General features: G+C 36.9%; 1 protein-coding gene across 1 annotated transcript in view; it reads left to right on the forward strand.

The window, feature by feature from the left end:
- The first annotated feature begins 791 nt into the window (after window positions 1-791).
- Window positions 792-19,910, forward strand: part of chd7 (chromodomain helicase DNA binding protein 7) — a 58,784-nt gene continuing 39,665 nt past the window's right edge. The window contains exon 1 of the mRNA XM_067363580.1: window positions 792-1,035. The gene's annotated coding sequence lies outside the window, so the exon portion shown is untranslated. The remainder of the gene's footprint in view (window positions 1,036-19,910) is intronic.

Genomic DNA, 19,910 nt, shown 5'->3' on the forward strand with positions numbered 1-19,910 from the left:
GCTTTGTGTTAGTTTGCATACGAATAAAGCGTCTGTTTAAGATAAAATGTATATTTAGCAGTTTTCTTGCCATATGTTTAGAAAATTGGTGAAATAAGTGAAATAAAACGATAATACATGAACCATAACGTGTAACGACTGATGATTAGACGTGTGTGAGGAATTCATCAACCCGAATGTGTATGTAGCTGTAGGCATATAGACCTGAACATCCGGGGTACCGACGCCAACAGGGATTGGTTGTATTACGCGTCAGGTAAATTCAGCATATATATGTTTAGCTTGGTTGTGTATAATTATACCAATAATTGTAAAGTTGTGAATGGAAAATTTCTCAGATTCAAGAAAGCAAGCACAACATGTTAATAATAAGCGTGCTTATCAATTTTTTAAACTGTGAAAGACGAAATGATTCACAGCATTCCAGTAAAAAACAACATAAATGCTTCATGGAGATATTGTGTTAACATATAGAACTGTTGTACATTGAGATCTTTACATGAGCTTTTCAGTCAGCGCACAGAGATTCTTTAAAAACTTAAAATATAATATGAGATATGCACAATGTTCACTAAAAAGAGCGCTAAAAAGTTTCAAAACACGAAATGTGATATAAAAATATTAAAGACTGATTTTTCAGCGAAAAACTGCAATATCGAAACAATACGTAATGTTTATAAAGACCTGGAAAGTAAAAGAAAAAAAGCAGTTGCGTCACAGCCCGGCGAGGTCACTCACGCGCACGCATGTTTATCCAGTAAGTCATGCACGCGCCCCCTGCCTGTGGAAGGTGAGCGCGAGTGTCTAGAGGAGAGGACACGAGAACGCGACTGCCTGGATCGATCGGATTAAACTCGAATTGAGTGAAATTAACACAAAGGAGAGAAGCAGAGTTGGCGAGGACGGGACGCTGAGACGCCGACTTTACCGACAGAATTTGAATTTCGACAGTTATTCACGTATTTAAACGGATTTTCGGGATAGATGAAGAGGAGTTAATTGGTGAAAACCCTAAACTGACCCGCGTTGAGTAGGGTAAGGAATATCCTTTCTTTCTAATGATATAATATGAATCAACCAACTTTATCAGTCGCACACAAACTTATTAGGTAGTTCTTAGCGTTTTTAACATTGTTGTACAAATATACCCGTACTTTCATTGTGAGAAAACTGTTTTTGAGTGTACATTTAACTTGTTTTGTACCCTGATGGTACCCGCGGTGTAAATTGTGTTTTAAAACAGCGAAAAGTTGTTTTAATTCAACGTTTCACAGGAAACACAGAAGCCGTACGTTAGTTTTTCGTTTCTCCACATTTTAACTTATCGAAGAATCTCAAACTAGCTCGAGCACATGCTAACATTAGCTCGTTTAGCTCACGCGCACTGCATTGTATAGAGCCGCACGGATCCCTATAGGGGTGGAAGAGAGAAATATGTTAGTTAAATTATATACAAACTATTTATTATATTCGTTGCCTAGAAAATCACTTATATCCTTCACATTTCTCACGAATTGATAAAACTATTTTTTTCAAAACCACATAAAGTAAGCTTTCGTTAGCAAGCTAATTGTTGAGACACGAGGTGGTTTGAACGTAGAGGTGAGTCATTGGCCGAGCTGAATGAGGGAGATCCCCGACCCCTCGTATCAACAATTACACCCCAAAATAGTTTTCACGTGCACAAAACTGCACCTCAGAATAACCTTAAAGTTTTAAGCTTGTGCCTTTCGCTTATATAACATTCGATGATGCTCGAAACTGTATGTGGAAACAGCAAAGCGAGTGCGCTCGTCCGAAGGACAATATAGACACCGGGGAAGGTTGCTTGAGGCCAGATGGTCAGTTCCTCGTTTTCTTCATCTATTCGTTTATAGGAGTCAAAACTTCAACGTGTTTTACGAATCACAATTCATAGGTGTTGCTTGTGTTCTGGGTTGGAAAAAAATGTTTTATTTCAATCGTTTGGTCGGCTGTGAGTGGTGCGCTGGAGACGCAGACGTGCGTTGAGGTAATTAGCTAGTTGGAAGTGGCCGATCTGCTGTAAGAGACGGACAGCGTCGACTTCATTGTCTCACAACAAGCTAACTTGCTAACTGGACACAACTCATCTCACGTTTCTTTTGTCCCCCTTTACCCTCAACAGGTAGAAGGATTTTAAAGGGAGTAGGGATCGGACGACACTTTTTTTTTTTTTTTTTTTTGAGGGGAACTGAAAAAAATGCACCTGGTTTATCCTTGGGAGAGTTTCCGTGTTTTCAAAAGTTTACGATTTTGTTTATTTCGTACTATATATATAAAGCCGAACATGTTTTATTATCTAATCTCCATATTAACGCCACACAGAAAACTTGAAAAGCACCTGCTTCATTTACAGCGTTGTACAGCCACGAATAGGGGAAAAGCTCATTTATAATTTATCCCGCAGTGTTTTTATGCCATTTTAACGCATATCTGTATTTTGTCGTTAAAATGGACTAAAATAATTGTCAACATATTTAGTGTTTAAAAAGTTCTTTAAAACCCTCTTTTAATCTCGAAAATCTAACAAAGAATCGTTGAAAGATGGTATCGTCGTTGTCTCGCTGCCTCTGAAGTCTTTAACCTAAGATGGCAGCTTTTAATGTGTGTCGGTCCACTCAATGAGCAGATATGAAGCCGGTATGGCGGAGCATATGTGAGGCTGCTTTGTAGTCGCTTTAGGCTTTTCATCTCGCTTGCCTTTTCTTGTGGTTGCCGGGGCTTGTTCACTAGTTGCATCAAATCGAAAAGTCAAGTGCCGGTTCCTCTTTTGTCCTCAGAGAAAGTTTGAATCCAACTTGTTGTTGTTCCAGTACACATTAGTATCTAGTGTAAAGTCGCTTACATTGCATAACTTCGCCCATATCGAAATACTGGGTTTGATTTGATCCGAGAGAAAACATTATTTGTAAGGGTTACATAAGCTTCAGAGTTGCAGTTCATGTTCAGAGAAATACTTATTGATTTAGCCTGCTCAACTTTTTATTGAACTAACGAAATTTTCGATAGCAACTTGTTTGTTCTCATAACCAATTTTGCCACTTTAAACGAACAGTAATGGGATACTTGCACCGTTTTATTATCTCAGCAACATTTAAGTCGTTTTGATTAGTTGGTATGCTTTAGTTAATGAGATATAAAATAATGTACCTAACCTTGTTTTATGATTAAATGCAAGTATAGCACATGATGTCCGTTTCATCCTTGTTAAATGTACTTTTAAGTGAATTGGATAAGATATACATACAAGATCTGGTCAGCTATGTTTATTAATGCATTTGAATCAGTATTAGTGTTTTGACCTTGGCCTTTAGATACCTACACACAGCAGCTTTAAGCCTTTTGAAATGTCCATGGATTCATATTTTTAGTATGTGCCTGAATAAAACTGAGGTGGGGAAAAAGTCTCCTGTGTGCCTTGAAACAATACAATGAACATGAAAATTGATGCCATAGTTATATTTGGTAAAAGTATAATGTTAATTCTTTAACAATTTTAAATTCATGCAAACCATCCTGGTACTAAACAAGCTGGGGACTAGCTGTGATAAATTTGGAGGACTGCGGTAGATGTGGGTCAGGCACCCCCTGCATTAACACATGTGCACATAAACACTGGTATTGGACAGTGCTTTCAAAGCTGGTATTTCAGATATCTGACAGCATGCTTTCAATCTAAGCCAGAAACAGCATCGCAGTGTGCAGGCCCTTTCCCTCCAACCCCTCCTCTCTTGCCGTGGGTTAGCAGGAGGGCTGCAGTGGCCTGTTGTGCTGCAAAACAAGCAGGCTTTTTTCCCTTCTCGCTGACCATCCCCCTCTTCCCTGCCACACAGAAGATGGAGGAACAGTTTCAGATGAATAGCTTGGAATGGATGAGTCTTCTAATATTTAAATGAGAGCTGCTGGTCTTTAATTGATAAAGATTTAGGTAAAGTTTTCCAATTTTAGGGGCCTGCTGCATAGGATACTCTTACTGTTTTTTCTCTTTGAAGACCTTAGTTTTTTCATAAAGTTTCTGTAAACTCCACTTTTATATGGACAGCAAACAAAGTGGTGCAAAAATAATGTCTGTACCATGATCTGTGCCCCTCTGTTAGTGCGTGTTTAATCATGCCTTTCAAAATATCTGTCAAAGCTTTCATAATCACATCCTCTGTTAATATTGTCGTGCATGCAATTCACACTGTTTTAAAGTGCCATTTCCCCATTTTTTTTTTGTCAAACAAAGCAGCCTTTTTCCACTCGTACAACAACTTAAAACTTGCTTATTTCTGTCATAATTACTTAAAGCCACACATGCTTTGAATCTGTAGGCTTTTTAGTAGTGGATTTAATGTAGAAATTCTCTTTAGGTCATTTCTATGTCCCATGTGGCTACAGGCAGTCATCAGAGCCTCAGGATATAAAACCTTAAGGCTGATTTATACTTCTGCGTCGAGGGTCTGCTGTAGCTACGGCATAGGCTACATGTGTTACAAACAGCCTACGACGTAGCCTGACGTGCACCTCTTCAAAAATGTAACATGTCAATTCTACGTAGACGGCAAGCGCTGTGATTGGTCTGCCAGAACCCCTCCCATGGGTCAAAAAACTGGCGCGGAGCAATAGGAGAAAAGCGAGCGTTTTCAACTTCCATAGGAATGAAAAACACTGTTTCGGGGGACACATGCAGTCAAACTGCAACAAAAGTCGTTACCTGTTTGCCGCTTCTCTGCCGTTTCTATCTGTAAGCTTCTCTGACAACATGCATGACAAGCTGCTGCTGCTTTGGCTTTTGCCTTGATACTCAACATTACCACGGACACTGCCTACTAGTGGTCAGCATGCACGTCGACGCGGACAATGACGCAGAAGTATAAATGGAAAACGGACTCATAGTCTACGGCACAGAGGCTCCGGTGTAGGTCCGACGCAGAAGTATAAATCAGCCTTTAAAATCATCAGCCCTTCTATCAGCGTTAAAAACAGTTGTGCTGCCTGATATTTTTGTGAAAACTGTAGGGGTGTAACAATATATTGTTATATCTATATATTACGATATAAAAATGCGACTCTCAGTGATGTGAAAAATTGATCGCGATATGAGTTTTATCAAAGACTCGGCTTACTGTACAAGGTATAGGTCACCCAAAAATGAAATTTCTCTAATGTACTCGCCCTTCATCTTCCAAACACAAATGAAGATATTTTTTAGGAAACCTGAGAGATTTCTGGATTTCAGTCCCTCCTTTTAAAGTCCATTACCTTAACTTAAAAGATCCCAAAAAAAGGTCATAAAGGCATCATAAAAATAATCAATTGAGCTGTTTAATCAAAGTCTTCTGAAGAGACACGTTTGCTTTATATGATGAACAGATTTACTGAACAACGCACATACTGTAGTAAACACGGACATTCCAATGTGCATGTGACGTGTGAGAACGACATTAGGGTGAGTACATGAAGACTGAATTTTAATTTTTGGATGAATTAAGCCTTTAAGGTTTGAAGTCATTTTGACATGCTTTGCGATTAGAACTGTGATTGATTGCATTTATCACCTGAAGCGCTTGAGTGGCACTCCTTAAAGTGAAAGCACAAACTATTTTAAATCAACCTTTTGTGTTTTTCGTTTTCGTATTCTGATGATTCAAAGCATTTTAGATGCTTTATTCTTATGTAAGTGCATTAATAAAGAGACGGGACATAGTACGCCCTGTAAGAGTCAGTGTAAGAGATCCAACAAATGTGCAAGTCGTGAACTGCGTGAGGGGAAAAAAATTAAAGTTTACAGAAGTTCAGTGACAGTACTACATTAAACTACTCTACATTATTTTAAATATATTTAGTAAGTGATGGAGTACAAGCATGTCTGTCATAATTCTGTATTTTTCCCTTTAGAATCATTAATCTTTATTGTTCTGGTGTCACCATTGCCCTGTTCATTGGGAACTAGTACGGTGATACGATGAGTATCATGATACAGGGGTTATATATTGCAGTACTGTAAGAAAGGTGTTTTGAGTTTGCGTTTACGTTTATCAGTCCCTGTAACAGAACATTAGCACAATTTTTTTGTAATCTGAATAAAGTTGTGCTTACAGGATTCTTTAGGTAAACACAGTGTGTATATATAAACGGTTATACATACATACTGTAAATATTCTTAGATCCTGCTCTAAAGGCTCACAGTATTGCAGTTTTTAATTTTTCAAGTATTTAACAAAGTACACAATTCATTTTATGACACTGAATTACAGAGCTTGCGCAAGCATATCCACATCGCTAAGATCAGATGCTTTCTTAACTTCTGTTTTCTCACTGAAAGCACATAGCACATATTTACATACTTGAATAAACACCACTCTCAGCAGTGTGTATGTAGTTTGTATATAACTTTTTTTGTTGTTGTTGGATCCTGCTTCAAAGGTTAACAGTATAGAGGTTTTTAATTTCTCAAGTATTTAACAACAGAAAGTGTAAAGTGTTAAGCTGCTTACTTTGAAGCATCTACACCTATTGTATTAAATGCTATACAAATAAATGTGGATTGCAGATGTGCAGAGCTTGTGCAAACATCCAAATTATAATCAGATGCTTTCTTGCTGCTGTTTTCCCACCATTCTCATTTTTGTGTATTTATTTTGTTATTAAGAGGAAAGCGTGCAGTACATATTTGCATATTCTATCGAAACGCCACTCAGCAGCACGGATGGCATGGAAATATTAAGTGAGCTCTCAGATTCAATGTGTTTGTGAGTATTGGATTTTAGCATCATGGCTTATTTTGCAAGCAGCATGACTCATTTCGATGATCTTAGTGGATCTCCTTAGTGGAAGCCAAAATGAGTCTACACTTCAGCTCTGTACATCACAGCGGGTGCTGGTATGGGCAATTCCATGCAAAGATCATCCTTGCCATGAAAAAAAATGACCTTCTCTTCCTCTTTGCCAGTTAAAGAACAAAATATGAACATCAGAAGGTAGGCATGATTGCGAAGGTCATCAGAAGGTAGGCATAAAACTGACATGATTGCGAGTGACAATAGTGTCAATCGGTTCACCTGACTGTGGGGAAAACCTCTGATTTTAAACTGCTTTATGATAAACATTACGGCTGGGTATTTACACAATTTTCACGATTCGATTCCAATTTCGATTCAATATCGATTATTTTGGATATAGTATTTCAGATACAGTAGGCTACATGGCAAATTTTTTAGAGGAAAAAAATCTCTCAACTAATGCTTTAAACTACACATGGGAGTCAGTTGGTACTACTATAATAATGAAGGTTAAATTAACTTAATTATATACAAATATTTAAGTTACTCAATGTTTTATTATAAAGTTTAGAGTTGCATAATCATATTTCTACTCTGATTCATTTTTTTTTAAATATAAACATTTAAATAGCGGCTGACATAACTGATTTATTCAAAGATTGAAGAACATTAAAAATGATAATGATTATGTAGCTATATTTCAGAATGTTACTTTCAAGAGTACACTTTTCTAGCTGACTGAGTTTATGGTCACTCAGTGTTTGTCTGAGGTAAATGTGACGTTACTTGACATTGTTTACAAGCTGTTTTATTGAAGTCTTTCCGAGGTTGAAACACTTGAGCGGTTTCATGTGACATGATACGGATATATTTTAACATACCTTCAGATGTTCAGTCATGTTTTTCGCGGTGTAACTTGTATTAAAGCGGAGGAGAGAATGTTCACATGCGCTCCGTGCTGCCGCTTCTCTTTAACTGAGGCGCTAAAGCGATCTGTCACGTCACATTAAACAGCGCCAAAACTGTTTTTTTTATTTATTTATTTTTTATCTAATAATAAGATTGACGTCATTTGAAATCTGAGACTTTGCATCATATCAAAAGTAACAAAGCACAAAGATTATTGCTATTTATTGGATGGGAGGCGCTACATATTTTGCTCATTAATCAACTGAAAACAGACTAGACTAATCGACTTTTGGGATTTAAGAATCAATATCGGTTTGTAAAAATGAGAATCTATTAAAATCGAGAAATCTTTTTTTTTTTTTTTTTTACCCAACCCTAATAAACATTAATATTTCTAAATATTTTAGCAAGCTGTTCTGTTGAAACGAAAATCAAGGTCTCTAAATTGATTCTTGAACAATGCACACGCTTGTCAACATGAGAAATAATCCATAACCATTTGCAATAGACCTACAGGGTATAAAGTTTAGTATAAAGTTGATTATTTCTGCAGTCTTACCATATTGGTATCCCAGATATCAACATGTGGTTGTTTAAATTCCCGCTTGAGGTGTCTGAAAGTTATAAAGCAGTCTTCTGTGCTGGTTTCAGAGCGGTCATTTTCGTAACGTCACGTCCATGACGTTTTTCCTCATAAAGGCGAACATGTTATATAATATTTGGTTCTTTGGAGAGCCAACCCTTTTTTTTTTTTTTTTTTTTTTTTTTCACGTCCATAACGCACGTATATTTTGCTCATCTAAAATATAAAACGATTGTATTGACTGGCATTTTTCTAATGTCTTGACTCCTTTAATAAGGGACTATAAACAAGACGGTTCAATATGTTGGTATTAAATGCATTCTGAGAATTTATATTTCAAGTTTTGACTGCAAATGTCACGTCCATAATGCTGGAATTGACCTATAATACTATCATCTTGTGAGCTGGGTTTCTAAAGCTAACGTTAGATGCACCCTTGTGCTTCTCTGCGTCACCGTTTACGTTCTGAGATAACACTGCCATTTAGAAAGTGAGTGTTGTAAAATGCATTCTACTGTTGCTGAACTGTAGAACGTGCCTAATATTAACCAGTGTCATTAAGTGCATTAAACCTTGAAAGAGACAATGTCCTCAGGTGGCTTTCTGTGCACGCTCTTCGAGAAGGGGTGGAACACGTACAAGCGAAGTATACTGTGGGCTTGTTCGCAAGTATCCTCATAAACACAGTCGGATATGTCTTAAGTAAATGTAAACTGTTGAGAACGAACTTGTGTAACAGTGTACTGGATCAGTGCATTTAGTCTTAAAGTGATAGTAGCACAACTTTACTGCTTTAGTCTGTGTCATTAATGTTAATAAAACAACAAAAGGCAGATAAAATCACTCCCTGCTCTCGAATGAATAAATGTTGTAGCTTTAATTAGGATTAGTCTATTTAATGTGTACGGTGAAGACTATGCAGTGTTATTTTATCAGTGTTACTGTTGTAGGCTATTACTTACTAAATACCACTGTTAGTACATCTCCCTGAAAAATTAAAGCACTGTTTATTTCATTTGTATTTTTTTATGTTGTATTTATTTGTCCATTTAGTTTGTAATTGATTTATTTATTCTGATGAGTTGACTGTTTACTTGTCATCTTTAATTGTTTTGAGGATCTTGTACTTGCCTACATTAGTTTACCTAGTATTAGTTTTTGCTGAAGTAGCCTATCGATAATTGTGAAATTTTACACTCATCCAAAATGACTTGTTTGATAAAATAAGACTTTATTTAATAGTTCAATGACCAATAATTAAATTGTGATTTTTAGTATTGTCAAATAATCCTTATTGTGATTTTTGCCATAATCGAGCAACCCTATATCGCAATATTCACATGTATCAATATTTTCTATACACTCCTACGTCCTTGTGGAATAAAAGTACTAATTTCAAATATCACCATCAGTAGGGCTCCAGACTGCAAACAAATTAGGGATGTCAAATTTACAATCTTTCCCATGATCGATAGTCATTTAAATTAACAATCAATTTTTCGATTAATCATTAACCTTAATACTGCATGATATGAACATTGAAATCGCGCTTAAACACGATTCTTAGTGCGATTTATGAAATCACAAAGGCTGTGATTTATTTTTATTTTTTGTGCAGCTTGTCAAAGTATGGCTGTAAATGCTAATCCATCTGAAAGCACTGCGAGTTTGAGTAGCTTATGTACATTTGAAAAAGCAACACGTCAAACATCTTTCCAGACATGAGAAGCATTTATTAACATCTTGTCCAACAAAAGATAACATTTAATGTTTTTACTCCAAAATCACTTCATAATGAGTTTAGCATCCTTCTGTAAGATGATGTGGCTTCTTACACAGAATAAGGCAGTCGTGTGTTTATTAGTCATGTTTAATAAATCAAAGCGTTTCAATCTTCAGTTTATTCAGCTACAGCGATAGTATGATGCCCATGGGGAGTTCCTGGAATGACGCGTGTTATCTACTTCTACAGCAGTGTGTATTTGGAGTTTCTGCGCAAGAGCATCCTCTGGCTTTCAGATGGAGAATCATTTACTACTGCTCACAGAGCCGGACAGCTCTGACAAGCTGCGCATAAAATAATCGCAGCCTTTGCCAAAATGTGTGCGGTTTAATTGTGATAAAACATGCAGCTCTAGTCCCCAGCATGACAGAATGTAATGTAAATGCTCAAAACACTTGCTTCCTCATCCGAATGAAAAGGTTTTTTTTTTGTTTTTTGTTTTTTTTTTAGTCTACATGTAAATAAAAGGCTAGTAGTAGGGTTGTAAAATGAATCAATGTGATTTATGATCATTTGATACAATAATGCAGAGCGCCATAGTTATGTTTTGGATCAATTTACTTTAAATGGAGGTTTTATTGTTGGCTGTTTCATATCCTGTCATCATGGTACTCGTTGTAGTGTTGTATTTTAAAACACAATCACAAAGTTTGCAATTAACATTATCGTCATTTTAAAGTAAAATGATCCTAAAGTAAAATGATCCAAAACTATGGCATGTAGGGCTGTGCAGTTCAGTGTGAATAACTGCTACCACCACCTGTGGTACGACCAAAACACATTTTTGCACAACTAATTCTTTATGTGAATATTTTGACACAAGTGAAATATAAAGTTTTGTTTACAAGATAAATAATTGGTAAGCAGGCAAAAGTTACATCGCAACAATGGAACATTTGGATTCATACTGAATGGGAGGTACGTGAGCCCATAAATTTGAATTAAGTGGCTTTGTGTACTGTTCTGTTGACAACTTAATTCATTCCCTCATTTTAGTTAATTACGGCTACAATTGTAGTAACCTTAGTTTTAATTTAACAAATTTTTTTCCAGCATGTCACTCTATAATATAGCTAGCACATTTCACACATGCCGTTATTCAGTTTCACTTTTCTTGGCAGAGCAACATCGAATTTAAATGTCTTGCTCGTGTGGAAGATGTAATTTGCTTTTCTGTCAGTGTCAGTAGCTTTGGATTATTGGGAGAAAATGTAAAGATATGAGACGAGATGCTATGCCCTGCATGTGTCTCAAAGCACAGAGCCCAATATATGATGAAATGCTTATCTTTGTATTGTTAAGTCAAGTTTAATTTTACTTTCCAACAAAGTTCTTGGACATGGAAAGCAATGGAAATGTATTAAATATTTTAATGCACTTTTAAAGTTTGCATCGCATTAAAGGTGTAATTTGTATATTGTGCTTAATCGGTGATCGTTAAGTTTTATCAGTTAAATTATCAACAATGAATCGATCGTCAATTAACCGTTAGCATTCCTAGACCAAATGGTTGTATTTTGCTTTTTTCCCTGCAGGTGTGACTAAATTTTGTTAGAGGTCGCACTGGTGCGACCACCATGTTTCCCAACTGATAAGAGCTGCCATTTCTGTTCACAAGGATAAATCCCAAATGAAATGAAATAATCAGATGAAACATGACATGGAAACAAGCACTGACCAGGAGAGACATTGTGCCATGAATGAACAAGTTATAGAAGCCTTTTCAGTCCACAAATCAGCAACATTCACCATGGATTTTATGTGGTAACCTTAACCGTAATAATGGTATTGTGGCAGAAATGGTTGAATGTTTTTACGTTATTCATTTCAGGGTTCATGCAAACTTTTGAGAGTGAAAATAAAGCACTCATCTATGACTTTTTTTTTTAAAGTGCTTCACGCTTTTCCCAGCACTTTGACGGTCTAAATATTGTCGAGTTTAAATGTTAATTTTAATGTGGTGACCAAAAACATTTGTTTTCATTCTTCAAAGATTGTCCCCATTTGTAAAACTAAATGTTGTAGGAAAACTAACACCTTTGTGGCAAACAAACTTTTATTTAAAAGTAAAAAAGACATAATTTCCACTATAACCAGTAGATTGTGGCAGAGGAGCACTTGGCTTTTTAGCCATTTCCACTCACTAATATTTCACTAATGCTTTTTATTTTATATTTAGACATTATGAAATCTCAAAATATCAAATCAAGAAATCAATTTTTGTCAACGTTTGGCACCTTTTTTTTTTTTTGTACTGAAGTATAAAGTCACAAATTCTCACGAAAAACAAACTTTTATTCAAATTACTTGCTTTGTGTAATTCAGTCGTAATGTCATATCAAATGTAAACACTGGATAGTCTTCATTGCAAAAATTAAATATATATATATTCATGCTTACAATTTAAGTTATAAAACGTATTCAGTCAAGAGCATAAAGTGTTTTTCTTTGTCTTTTGTCCTTTGATTAACATGACAGCAGCAGGAATATTAGACTGCATCACTTTAAGAGTTTGGTCCCTATATACTGTTACACAACATGTTCAACTTTTTCTCAACTATTTAAGATTCCCAAACTGACTGTTTAACTGAATACTCACCAAGACAGGCATTTTGAAACAATTTTGTATGTATTTGACCGTTTAAGTGCAGTAAGCCACTCATTTTGGTACTTGTGACTCACAAGCTGTTTGAGACTGCGAAGCGGCTTCTGCACTCCACTAATATAGATCAGTGGTGCGCGCACTTTTGGTGTGAGCACAAAACCTGTGGGAATGACTAAAATTATGCGCAATACAAGTACTATTTAACCAGTGTGAATGAGACGAGTGAGAGAGAGGAGGCCGGTGTGCATCACATCGCCATCGGAGAGAAAAGTGAGAACGCGCCACTGACGTTATTGCCTGTGCCACTGCAAAGTTCTTTTCAAGGAAAGTGTTCACTCAGCGGCCATATTTGCAGTGCCTCATGGCAGCTATTTCGGGCATCCAAGAAGTCCTATGTAGATATAGATATATCTGCTTGGTGAACTCACATTTAAATAACATATTTCAAATCAGCAACAAAATCTGACATGAACTGCCCATAAATGTTTTGTTTTTTTTATGCTCAAATAGCATATAAAAAACTTATTTTACATGCTAGATGAACCAATGCACATATGCACTCCTAAGCGCGAGTCTCTAGTTTCTATGGGAACCGGAGCTTCTAACGGCAGCTGCATTGATGCAATGACGTGATCAATCAGCGATACTTAGATACTTACTCTATACTTAGAAGGCGGGACGTATTACATCATATTGTGCATTGCAGTTTATCCCATTCATAAGTAATAGGAGTGAACTGTCTTTCTACATCTATTGTATTTGGCTGCTGGTAGCAAAATGGAACGGCTCGGAATCTGAAAGACGTGAGACTGACCAGCCTGTCACCAATCTGGGCTGATCATGTAGTAAAAAGTGCTTAATTTTATAATCACTGCAGCTGTCGGTCAGTTCAGTATGATGCTATAGAAGAACAATGGTACATTTAATAAGAGTAGAATATTTAAAATTGTCCCTATAAAATTGTTTTTTACACATCATCTGCATCTGGAAATGTTAATTTGGAGCCCTGATCTGGTTAAGCTTCCTCCATACTATGTCAGTGTCATGGTGGTGATGAATTTGCTTTAAAGCCTTTAACTGTCTTCTGCTAGAAGAACCATGGAGTTCCATGGCTTCTTGCCCCAGGTGACCCTGCTACAGGTTCTCAGCTGGTACTCAAACAAGTGCTGGAGGCAGGCCGGGTGACAGCAGGTCTGGAAGTGAAGGTCAAAGTTCTCTCTTCCTCTTTTTTTTTTTTTTCCTCTTCCCCCCAAATCCGCTTCCTCTGTCTGTAACTTTTAGCGCACTCAAGCTCTTGTTTTTATCTGCGTGACTGAAATGTTGCAGTCTAACTGTACCTTCTAATAGGAACTGCTTCATATTTGGCCTGTAATATGTTGGATTACATCATATCATGCACAGAGTTCACAGCTCTCCGTATGCAACTACTTTTTTAATTTTTTTTTTTTTAACCTCGAATGGGTGAGCTAGCATGAAGTGTGAAGAAAAAAAAAACTCATCCGTTTAATTACAGCAGCATTGTGTAAAAGAACCAGTTTACACAAATGGAGCAGCTCTACGGTCCTAACCCCCGCTTGCTCTCCAGCTACCCACCCGACACATCCTGTGTCACCCTCACACCGTCTTTGTGCTCAGTTACTTGCCACAGATACACCCCTGCCAAACCCCCGCCCATGCATATAATGTGGAGGAGCACACATATAAATTATGCCCAGCTGCAGTTACAGCTTCTAGTGGGGGTTGTTGAAGAGGGGAATGAAATAAAAGGAATGCTGCTGGAGAGCATTTGTGCAAGGAGCTTGTTTTGAGTGCAGCCCCTCCTTTTGCTATGATGCACACCTCGTATGTTAAACTTAAACTCAAGAGACAAACCACAGGTGGCCATAGACCTGCCCTCTCTTAACAAGGTTTTAAAGCTCCCTGTGAAATGGGGAAAATTGGGGCGGTAGGATTGGTTAATCAGTGACTTGCTTGCCGAGTGCATTAAAGAGACTGTCGGTGTTAATGACTGCAATCACACGCACTTGGTGGGCCTTTCCTCCCCCACTTTTTTTTTTTCTTTTTCTTTAGTCTCTTTTCTGTGCTAGTATCACCGTGCATTGCTCTTTTGGCAAGGCCACGTTGGTTTGGTTTCAGGAAAAAAAACAATGCGGGTTGGTGCTCTGACACAGATGGCTGAAAACCGGCTCAGACTGCTCTTATGTTTATCGCTAGTGTCAAAAGATGATTGAACAATTATTGAAAGATAGCATGAACTTGGTCACCCTTATAAACGTGAGTTTATTGTTGGCATAATTTCAGAGATACTGATGTTTTATTGGCACCTGTTACTGAGGGTTTTTGCTACTTTTCTCAGGTTCTTTTAGTTAACCAGATCTCCAATTTATTATTCTAGCCTATATTAAGATTCCAGTGACCTTCAATGTAACGTTCATGCAAGATGAAAAGTGTGACCTATAATGTTCATAAAATATGCATTCATAGAATAAGGCTTTATCAAACATTAATGGTGGTTTTGTTTATCCTTTGAGTACCACATGAACCTATATTTTGTATAAGGTTCAGCAAAAACCTCAGTGAACTACTCGTAGCCATGACGTCAAATCAGTTATCAGTGCGACTGATTGGCTTTCTTTCATTGTGTAACTTAACTGTTATGAAACTGATTTTAAGGAAGATAGTGAGTTGCACGAATCCCTTCCATTCTCACGTAGTTGGCAAGAGATGTTGCCTATTTTGATCCTCAGTGAGACCTTTATCATGTTACTACATTCTCTATAAGTTTGTTTGTATTAGAGCTGCTACTTATAAACTATAAGTTTGTTTTTTTTTCAGAATCACAATTTTTTGTTTCAAATGGAGATCGTGATTCTCCCATGATTCTGAACAGACAACTAAACAAAATGGCATGTAATTCACTAGAGATTCTAAAGTGTTAATTGGTGAAGTCTACTTAATGTTTAATTCATTTGAATTATTATTATTTTTTTTTTAAAATGGTTTGATTAATGATTCAGTGACTCGCTCATATACTTCACCTGTTTCATTATTGGTTGCAGGGTTGGGCAAAAATATATCAATGCATTTTAAAATAAAATACCAAATACATTAATTTTAAGTGTATCAAAATAAACTACAAAATACTGCAGCCACAAAATTTATCAAAATAAACTACTGTATTTTTGTATTTTAAAAATACTAAAAAATACTTTTACAAGGGAACATGAAATTTCTTTGCAAACTTTCCATCAATTGGCCTATTTGATCTACACCTTCACCATTACACTGACTCAGCTGATTAAGTAAACAATGTTTGATAGCAACAGGTTTTCTCTGCCCGAGTCATGGAATAAATCTGACATATGCAACCAGTTAAAGGCACAATATGTAGGATTTTTGGATTAAAATGTCCAAAAACCACTAGAACAATTTTATATATTTTGTTGACTTGTGTACTTAAATTATCCCAAAAAATTTTCCAAAATGGTTAAAATTGCTTATTTCTCTGGATTTAAACAAAGACAGAGAACCGTGTTCGTGTGTCGCCTATCAATGACCTCATTACCCTCGATTTCCATTTTATTTTGTCGAAACCATGGAAACATCAAAGACACTTTAGTATATTATGTGTTTTATTAGATGGGTGAGCAACTGTTTGGATACAATAGATTCTTTTCCACCAGCTGTAGACGTGAAGACAACACCTCCCATGATTCCGTGAAATCAAGACATCATCGAGCTACTCCTTTGTTTTGAATAAGCGACCTCTAGCGGCACTCGGTATAGTTGATTTCAAGAACATTATGTAAATTGCTAAACTATTTAGCCTAGGCTACCAAAATGAACACAAACTTAATATGAACTCTTAAAAATTATAGCAATTTATGCAAAAAATAAAAATTTGATGGAAAGCTGGTAGCCTGCATGTTTCTTACCTTGACCGCCGCCTTCCATATGGATCAATTTTCTGTTCTGATCTGAACAAGTCTGGGCAAACCACTGAGTAGCACCAATCAGAGACCGCAATTTTATGATTTCATCATGTAGACCTCTTACAAAGTATTTTACAGTGTTTTAAAAATACAAAATACAAAGCCATTTTCATCAACCCTATCAAATGCAAATTACAAAATACTATTTTGTATTTGAAATACGTATTTGAAATGCATGTATCATAAATACTGCCCATCCCTGATTAGTTGAATCAGCATGCAGCTCTAGTTTGTATACATTTTGTTTGATTTCAGAGTAAATGCTTGAGTCTACCTGACATCATACCAGTTTGGTTTTTAGTGAAACATGTTTTGATTGTAGCTAGGCTTTGTATGCATATTAATTCAAATACAGTTGGCCTCTTTGTTGTATGTCTGCTCGGAGACAAAGGTAAGCACTAGGGCTGGATGATATGACTTAAAATTAATTGAACATTTGACCTTGATTACGATTAATGAATTTTTTTTTTGCTCTTGGTTCACTAACAAGGTTTGTACTGTAAATCAGCTTGACTATTAAAAGTGGGATATTTTTTCCTAATGAAAGAGTTCTCTGACGTGACATAGCTCAATTTCAGCAGTTATTTTATCTATGGTTCGTAACATTTCTTACAGATTTCTGCTTGTTGTAAATCAGATACAGACAAATTAGCTGAGGACCAGTACGTTTATTTGAATGCATTAATGAGCGATTGCGTGTGTGAATTAGTCATACCATCTATTAATTGTGAAGCTGTGGGTTGTAGTTACTTCAAAAGTAGAAAAATATATTCTATAACTTTTGAGTTTCTAAGCTACTTTAGTGATAAATCACAGCATTGACAGCGAGTTTCTGCGCTCCTCTCTGTGCGCCCGATCTTCACGTGATGTGCAGCTTACTATCTGTATGAATGTTCGTGTGCCACAGTGCATTAGCGCAGTAGCTCAGCATAATACACATCCAATGGTGTAAAATCGCTTAAATGTCCAACTTGGCAAGCCTTAACTAGGGGTGGGAATCGCAGGTTACCTCACGACACGATACGATCACAATACATGGCTCACGATAACGATAATATCGCGATTCACAGATTATGCGATAATCGATATATTGCTTGACAATCCTATAATACATCACGATGTCTAACTGTGAAAAGAAAATGCCAGTGAAAAGGTTATGTGCAGGTTTTCTCTTTACCCGCAAAACGGATAAATCCGATCTTCAGTTCCCGCGCTATATGCAGATTTAATGGAGTTCTTGTCACCAAAAGCAACAAATATGAGGTGCATTTTATTGACCATTAGCTAATTTCAAAATCAAAGACCGCAATAGGAGAGAGCGGCAACAGCACTGGTAATGTTTGAGCGATCGGATTTAAATCTGTCTCAAATGCGTTTCGGAGGGCATTTAGACCTGGCCTTTTCATGATCGGAGAGCTGTCCAATCAGAGAAAATGCATGAAGTGACCAGGAGCAAACAGACCCTTTGAAATTCTTCACCGAGCATTTACACAGATATACACGGAGCGTCCAAAAGCAGGTGTCTATCAGTGGATCCCTAATATATGCTTTCATACGCTCCCGTGTATATCGAAGCGCTCGGTGAAGAACGTCAAAGATGTCTACACTTGTCCCATCAATGGTATAAAAGTGCGTCAAGACTTGGAACTTAAACGTGGCTAGGGCATCTATTTTACTCGCATTGCTGTATGCCATCCTGTTAAAAAAAAAAAGATTTTTCTTAGGCTAGTTAATAGGGATGCTCATTTCGGTTAAATTTCTCGACCGACATCCGACGCTCGTTATCCGATTATTAACCGTTAACTGATAAGATTATAATATTGTATAGCGTATATGATGATAATATGACATATATATGACATTAAATAAAAAAATACAATTGACGAGTGTCTGTGTCTTCGACAGGTTTATTTTAACATGCAAACAGCAGCATAGAACAGATAAACAACAGAACCTGCATTCACATTATCAAATTGTCACGCACCTGCATAATTTAAATAAAAAGGCATAAAATAAATAGGCCTACACTAAATATTTTTCACTTAAATGTTTAACAAATTAAGATGACAAAACAAAAACACGGTGAATCGATTGAAGCTTTGAACAACCGGTATTTTAGACATTTTTTCCGTCAAATAAAAATAGCAGGCCTACCTCAAGGATTGTTATTTGTTATGACCACGGACGGTGTACGGTGTCCGTAAACTGAAGTTTTCGTGAGGATTTGTAGTCAAGCCAGCTCGCGCGTCAATCTGAGAGACCAGCCTCTTAAGTGTCATATTTCTTGGTTTCTGAATGGACGGTTTTGCTTGATTGACAAACGCTAACGTTCGGCCACGATTTATATACCATCGACCTGTCCTAAAACGTTAGCACGCTGTGATCGATTGCTTGGAGATCGCGTGTTTCTCTGTTCGAGAGCGCATTTCCTCTTCTTCACATCTGCGACAAAACAGTTGATTATTTATGAACGAAAGCTCACAGAAACGTGAAAATGGTCTCATTTGAAAGAAATATCCTAAGCTAAAAGATGATATATTGTGACTGATTGAAGCAGCCCTTATCAAAAGTGCGGGGGTCGATTTCTGTCTTTTCAAAAGTGCGGGGTCGTCTTGACCCCCCTGTCCCCCGTGCCTATCGAAATGGTCAGTACTTTTCGCTCGCTTCATTTTGCTTGTTGCTTAGCAAAATATGTCTGGCACGTGTGAAACGCCCCGCGAGTTAACAAATAAGCATATATGTATATATAGCATATTTTTCTTTAACCATGCAGCAAAAAAAAAAAAAAAAAAAACCTGTTTAACTGATAGTATTAATCGGTTAAAATTCTTACTTTCGGTTAACGGTTAAACGGTCAATGTGAGCATCCCTACTAGTTAACTTATGTTCACGTTTCCCTCATTCATGTGTTGAGCGCCACCTTGAATTAGCGATGCTTTGAGCAGAAAAACTGTTTATAGCACTTTATTTTATTAAAATATCGATATTTGGTGCAGCGTATCGATTCTCGTATCGCACAGAGAAGGACGATGATATATTGCCATGTCGATATTTTGTCCCACCCCTACTTAAAACACATACAATTGACAAAGTTTAGTGAAGATGCAAGTGAAAGTGATCACACTTTTGGGCTTGCTGCTTGCATGCTGTCTGTGTTGATTCAGCGTTTGAGTTCGCCTCAGTGTTGCTTCCATGCTGCTGATTGAAGGGGGCGGAGTCACGTGACTACACACGCAGTAGTATGTTTTTAAGG

The sequence above is a fragment of the Chanodichthys erythropterus genome, chromosome 16 (genome assembly GCF_024489055.1).
Source record: "Chanodichthys erythropterus isolate Z2021 chromosome 16, ASM2448905v1, whole genome shotgun sequence".
Taxonomy (NCBI): Eukaryota; Metazoa; Chordata; class Actinopteri; order Cypriniformes; family Xenocyprididae; genus Chanodichthys; species Chanodichthys erythropterus.